Source organism: Marmota flaviventris, chromosome 2, assembly GCF_047511675.1.
Source record: "Marmota flaviventris isolate mMarFla1 chromosome 2, mMarFla1.hap1, whole genome shotgun sequence".
Taxonomy (NCBI): domain Eukaryota; kingdom Metazoa; phylum Chordata; class Mammalia; order Rodentia; family Sciuridae; genus Marmota; species Marmota flaviventris.
In genome coordinates this window covers 136,201,619-136,208,932 of record NC_092499.1, presented here as the reverse complement: position 1 = coordinate 136,208,932, position 7,314 = coordinate 136,201,619, and the positions used below count along the sequence as shown (strand labels likewise).

Below are 7,314 nucleotides of genomic sequence, written 5' to 3'. Positions count from 1 at the left end.
AGATATGTGTATAATATGAATTGTAAAGCATTCTGCTGTTATGTATAACAAATTAGAATAAAAAATTTTTAAATATTGATTCTCGCAGGGTGTGGTGGTACACACCTATAATCCCAGCAGTTCAGAAGGCTGAGGCAGGAGGATCGTGAGTTCAAAGCCAACCTCAGCAAAAGTGAGGTGCTAAGCAACTCAGTGAGACCCTGTCTCTAAATAAAATACAAAACAGGGCTGGGGGTGTGGCTCAGTGGTCAAGCGCCCCTGAGATCAATCCCTGGTAATCCCCCCCTGAAAAAAAATTGATTCTCATTTCCATTTACAGCTAGCAGGAAACACTAGCATTGGATTTCCAGGCACTAATCCTGCTAGCAAAAGCTGATGTAAGTATATTAACCCATTAGATAAATTAATTCCAAGTGAATCCTGTGAGTGGCATGGTCAGAGGAGGTGTTTTGTTTTAATCAGATTTATTATTAGACTCTAAGCTTCTGGACAGAGACTGGTATAAGACTGATATCTGCAAAGAATATAGAGGCCATGATGGGGACTTGCAAATACCACTGTTGGTGGTAAGCGTGATCCAGGCCTCCCCTGTGACTCACTCCAGAACAGGAGCCTCCCTCTCTGTGTCCCATGAATCTGCTCCAATCTCCCAAATGATTTTCTTTCTTTGTTCCTCTCCAGGGCTCTGATTTTCCAGGTTCTTCACCACAACACAGTTAATCAGTATTCATAGTGTGTCAGATTCTGTGCTAAGCACTTAATCCACAGGGGCTCAGTTAACCATGTCAGCCACTCCATGAGCTTGTACTCTGATCAGACCCATTTTACAGAATGGAGGGAACTGAACACAGAACTGGGGCTTGGGCCCTGGTTAGTCTGACTCTTCCACTGGTGTTTTAATCATTATGTTCTGTCAGACTCCTAGACTCCTCTTCCTCCTCCCCTTCTTCTCCTCCTTCTCCTTCTCCTTCTTCTCCTCCTCCTCCTTCTCCTCCTTCTTTTCCCCCTCTTCCTCCTCTTCCTCTTCCTCCTCCTCTTCTTCTTCTTCTTCTTCTTCCTCCCTCCTCCCCCCTCCTCCCTCCTCCTCCCCCCTCCTCCCTCCTCTTTCTTCCTCCTCCTTTTCCCTTTCTTCTTCCTTCTTCTTTTTTTTTGGTACCAGGGATTGAACTCAGGGGCACTCAACCACTGAGCCACATCCCCAGCCCTTTTTTGTATTTTATTTAAAGATAGGGTCTCATTGAGTTGCTTAGCACCTCGCCATTGCTGAGGCAGGGTTTGAACTCACCATCCTCCTGTCTCAGCCTCCTCAGCAGCTGGGATTACAGTCGTGCACCACGGTGCCTGGTTAGTTTATCTACTTAATTGCATTCCAACTCCCCTTGCTCCCTGGGCTGGGGCTGTGTCTTTCTCACTTCTGTCTTTTCATATGTTGATCCTTCTGCCTGGAAGAACCCACCTTCTCTTCTGCCCGAAGGTAGGAAACAACTCAGAGGTCACGTGACCTTCCTTGTTCATACATGGTCTCTAAGTAAGAAGTGTTCCCAGAACATATGACCCCTTCTCTCGCAGGGTTCTCCCCAATTGCCTGCCGGCAGAGTCATGTTTTATTTTATTTTTTAAATTTTTATTTATTTAAAAAATAAAATAAAACACATTATCACATATCTTTGCTCTTCCTGCCTAGTGGAATCAAATAATCCCAGTAACCATCCAGGGGCACTTAACCACTGAGTCAAATCCCCAGCCTTTTTAAAATTTTTGAGACAGGGTCTCACTGGGTTGCTTATAGCCTTGCTAAATTGTTGAGGCTGGTTTGAACTTGTGATCCTCTTGCCTCAGCCTCCCAGGCTGCTGCTGGGATTATAGGCATGCACTACCATGCCTGGCCAGAGTCATGTTTTATATAGCTCCACACTTCCCATGACCTAGCATCTGTGTGGTACATAACACAAAGCAACTCTCAGAGAGGCTACTTGAGAGAATCATAACCTATAGCATCACCTCTCCAACTGCCAGGGAACACCTGCCTCCTTCCCGAGCCTCCAGTAACTGGGTGCATTCACACATAATAGCCAGTTGCAGAGACTTCTGTGGTAGACTCTGTTCATTCCACTTTTGTTGCATCCATTCTCTTGTCCATTTGTCTCATGCTGCTGTTTTCTTTTTCATGGCTGCTTTTCTCTTCACATGCTCTGTGGCCTGGCTCTTTCCTCAGGCTCTGTTCCTGCTCCCCAGAAATCCAGCCTTATACTTGGTGGATTTGGAAAGTGGGCTGTGCCTGGCTCTGAGTTACTCCATTTTGTAAAGTAGTAGTTTGCCAGGAGTTAACTCCATTTTTCTTTTTCTGTGGTGTTGCTGGGGATTGAACTTAGTGTTTCATACATCATGCTAGGCAAGTGCTGTACCACTGAGCTACATCCCCAGCCCTGAGTTACTTCATTTTGAGTACAAGTGCTAAGGTAGAATGCCTCTATACGTTGTATAAGTAAACAACCACCAACAGGACTGTGAAGGTAGCTGAGTGGTAGAGCACTTGCCTAGCAATATGACACCTGGCTGCAATACCCAGCACTGTCTGCACAGCACAGTCATAGGCACAAACTGATAAATTAATTGTGCTATTAAAAATGGCCACCCGTAGCCAGGCGTGGTGGTGCACACCTGTAATCCCAGAGGCTCAGGAGGCTCAGGCAAGGGGACGGTGAGTTCAAAGCCAGCAATTTAGCGAGACCCTGTCTCAGAACAAAATATAAAAAAGGCTGGGGATGTGGCTCAATGGTTGAGCATCCCTGGGTTCAATCCCTGGTACCAAAAACACCACCACCACCACCAACAACAACAAAACAAAACAAAAAAACAGCCCAAAGCCAACAAACAAACCACCTGTGAAGTTACAAATTTAAATCAGAAGCAAAAATTAGGCCTGTGAGCTTATCAAATGCACCAGACCACTAATGAAGTAGCCCCCTCACCTGGAACACATTAAAGGAGAAGCATCCCAAGACTGTTTGTAGCAGCACACCTTGGCATCAGGTGAACAAGTCACAAGTTCCCCTTGAAAGAGTCACAAGGTCACAAGGTCAAGTCTCCAAAATTCTGGACTCTCCCTGGTCTTCAGCTTAGCTTGCTCTCCCTGCTTGATGTGGCCCATTTTGAAACCACATGCTGTTTTGAAATGCCTCTCACCTCCAGCTCTGCCACTGAACGGATTCTTTGGTTGGTTCCTAACATTATCTGACCACCCGCAGTGATTCTTTTGCATTTGTGTCAGCTCTCCAGGGCTCTCCTCCTGAGCCCTGGGGCCACTTTAACCCCTCCTTAGCCTTTTCTTACTTTTATCTATTGTTGTATGTGTGATGTGTAACTTGAGTGTTACAGATATTAGCAATTAAAATTGGAATAAGAGAACCTGTGATTGCCTGGCTTGTGACTACCAAGTGACACATGAGTACGTGGTGAACTGCAACCTATGAAAGTGATGTAGCTTGTGAATGTGTTGTTATTGAATAAATTCTGACATGACAGACACAAACGTGTTGGGTCTATGTTAGTGGCTTAGTTCGCTCAGAACAATGCAGCTGATCTTGGCATTTACTTCAGCTCTTTAACTTACATCCTAGTGAGTTAAAGATGTCAGATGTCCAACCCTGATGCAAGCAGCTCTGGCCAGGTGGACTAACACATCCCTTTAAAGGGTTTGTGTGAGAGGCAGTTCTAAGGAAGGGAATTTGGGCCTAGCCCCTGGAGATGGGGCCTTTAAGAACACCCCTCACTCCCTGTATAAGCCCCAACATGCCCCTCCCCTGATGACATCCTTCTTTACCTAAACATGTTCTATTCTAGAACTTCTTTATGAACACACACACCTGCAAGAAATACCCCAAGCTGAATTATTGTCGCTACGTGGCAGATTGCTGGATTTCTTGTGCCTTCCTCTTTCACTCCCTTCAAATTGCTGCTTAGTTTTTCTATTAAATTACCTTGAAATTTTGTGAGACCGAAACAGTTCCTGAAGTTTCTCTCATTTATATGCTGCTGCCTCCTCTGTCCCAGCTTGCAGCTGGACTGGAATCCGGTGTTGACATCATTGTGAATGATTTATTGGTTTTTTTTTTTTTTGGTTCCTTTTAGGATTCTCTGGGGCATCTTCCTAGAATTGCTGAGAAAACCTGTTGTGAGCATGCTGTCATTAACGTAGACCACACACGTTTGTGCCTTTCCATAACATTAAATTCATAACAGTAACTCACAGGCTAGACCACTCTCACCAGTGGCAGTTCACGGAAGACTTGTGGGTCACCTGGTAGTCTTAAGCCAGGCAATCACAGGTTCTTTTTTTTTTTTTTTTTTTGGCATTAGGGATTGAATCCAGGAGTACTTAACCACTGAGCCACATCTCTAGCCCCCCCTTTTTTTAAAAAAATATATTTTTTAAATTGTCAATGGGCCTTTATTTATTGATACATGGTGCTGAGAATCGAACCCAGTGCCTCACACATACTAGGCAAGTGCTCTGCCACCGCGCCACAATTCCAGCCCCCCCCCCACTTTTTTTGTTTTATCTTGAGTTAGGGTCTCACTAAATTATTTAGAGCCTAAGTTGCTGAAGCTGGCATTGAACTTGTGATCCTCCTATCTCAGTCTCCACTGAGATTACAGGCATGCCCTACCATGCCCAGCCCAGGTTTTGTTTTTAATTTTTGTTTTGTGGTTGTAGATGGACAGAATGCCTTTATTTTATTTGTTTATTTTTATGTGGTGCTGAGGATCAAACACAGTGCCTCACGCATGCTAGGCAAGCACTCTGCCGCTGAGCTACAGCCCCAGCCCCCAGGTTCTTTTATTACAATTTTAATTACTAGTATCTGTAATACTCAAGTCACAAATCACACTTTACACAATTTTATGTGTGTGTGTGTGTGTGTGTTTGCATTACAGAAAGGCTGGGAAAGGATTAAGGTAGCCACAGAGGTTTAGAGAGCTGAACACAGGGCAAAAAGTGAATGCAAAGAGTCACTGTAGGTGGTCAGATAAGATTAGAACTAGGAGCCTGGAGGTGGCCCCAAGTCTGTAATCGCAGTGGCTCCAGTGGCTGAGAGTATCAGTTCAAAGACAGCCTCAGCAACTTAGTGAGGTGCTAAGCAATTTAGTGAGATGCTAAGCAACTCAGTGAGATCCTGTCTCTAAATACAAAATAGGGCTGGAGATGTGGCTCAGTGGTTGAGTGCCCCTGAGTTCAATTCCCAGTCCAAAAATAAATAAATAAGTAAATAAATAAGATTAGAACCAGCCAAAGAACTTGGGGGGGGGGGCAGGGCGGGGCTGGGCAGAGTTGTCAAAGAGCAGGAACTTACTCAAGGCTATCCTTAGCCTCTTTTAGGTTTTATTTTGACACAAGGTATTGCTAAATTGCTTAGGGCCGCCTTGCTAAATTGCTGAGGCTGGTTCTGGTTCAGTGCTGGGGATATTACCCAGGCTTCACATGTGCTAAACATGTGCTTTAACCCTGAGCTACACCCCTAGCCCTTAATATCCCCTTTGATGTATCCCTGGAATGATTGTCCTTTCTTGAGTATTGGATAATTCTGATTTCCTGCCAAAAATTTATAATAAATTAATCTCTGAATTAATATGTAATTATACACATTCTTAAAATCCTTGTTCTATTTTCTACTTTGTTGTGTGTGTGGTATTGTGGATCAAACCCAAAGTTCCACACATTTTTTTTTTTTTCCTTTCTTTTGTAGTGCCAGGGATAGAACCCAGGGCCTTGTGTATGTTAGGCAAGCACATAACCAGTGCGACACCTTCGGTCCTTCCTTTTTCTTGGTTGTTGAGGTTTGAATGTGGTACTAGTCATTTGTCTTTTCTCCTCAGATTCATTCTGGGTCCTTCTCCAGCTCTGTTTTGTACTGCAGGGGACCGTCTCCTGCTCACTACCCTCCCAGAAGTCCCTTGCCAATAAGCCCCATGTAGGTTTGACCAATAGCACTAGCAGGATATTGAAGGGGAAGGAGAAAAGCCAGGTGACTCTGTGCTTCTTGTAGTCCTCAGATGTCTCTTCTGCAGTTTTAGCACCTTTGATGTAGCCCCCTGCCCCATGACCCCAGCTCTGGACAGATAGGGTTCTGCTGTTTGTCACCAGGAGGCCAAACCCTGGGTTCTGGCCACATCCACCACCTCTTTTTATCCTTGTATGGCAACTTCCTGCCATTGCTCACTCAGAGTGCCTCGCTTTGCTTCCTCTTTCAGATACCTCATCATTAAATTTAAATTCTCTCAACTAAATTACTTAGTGTGGGTTCAGTCTTCCTGACCAGACCATGACTACACGTTTTGTCAATACACTTCTGCAAAGCAGCTTTTAAATTCAGGCAGCAATTCTACTATTTTCTAAATTACTCACTTGTGATTTTACTTGGTGAGATTCTATAGCTTAGTCAGTGGCATGCTGGTAATTCAAATCTCTGAGGGAAAAACAAAAAGCTCTGCTTTATAATATTTGCCAATTTCTGATATGTAAATATTTCTGCCATGGCCAATTTCAAGCTGTCAGTGTAATATCACTGTACACACAGCTAGAAAGAGAGCTACAGAATCAATTCTTAGGTGGAGGGAGGAATGATTGAGGCGGCTTCAGGAAATGGTTAAGAATGATCACATCTTGAAATTGGAAAATTTAAATGTCCCCAAAATGTAATATTCCATCAACTTCATTGTTAAATTAAGTAATCAAAAAATTCATTTCTGAACTGTACATGGTGGCATATTCCTATAGTCTGAGCTACTTAGGAGGTTGAGGTTGGAGGGTCACTTGAATTTCCAAGTTGGAAGATAGCCTGGGTAACATAACAAGATTTTGTCTCAAAAAAGAATATATATATTTCTTTTAAAAAATACATGTTGGGAGGTTGGAGATGTAGTTTAGTGGAAAAGCAATTGCCTGGCATGAGTGAGGCCCCAGGTTCAATCCCTAGAACTGCTGAGGAAAAAAAATTCCCAGTGCTATGGACTGTTGTGCCCCCCTCACTTAAATTGGTATGTTGAAGAATCAACCCCCAGTGTGACTGCATTTGGAGATGGGGTTTTATGGAGATAATTAAGGTTAAATGAAGCCATCAGGATAAGGTTCTAATCCAGTAGGACTGGTGGCCTTATAAGCAGAGGAAGAAAGGCACTTGCCTAGCATAAGCCAGCCTGGGGTTTCATTCCAGTGCAACATGGTATGCACGCACCCCACACGAGTGTGCACACACAAACAAAAACAAAATCCAAATTGTGACTAATAATCAACTAACTTTCCACCAGGCGACC

The 7,314-nt window shown here is 43.9% G+C and overlaps 1 protein-coding gene across 1 annotated transcript in view; it reads right to left on the bottom strand.

The window, feature by feature from the left end:
- Window positions 1–7,314, bottom strand: part of Znf774 (zinc finger protein 774) — a 596,184-nt gene that overhangs the window by 83,971 nt on the left and 504,899 nt on the right.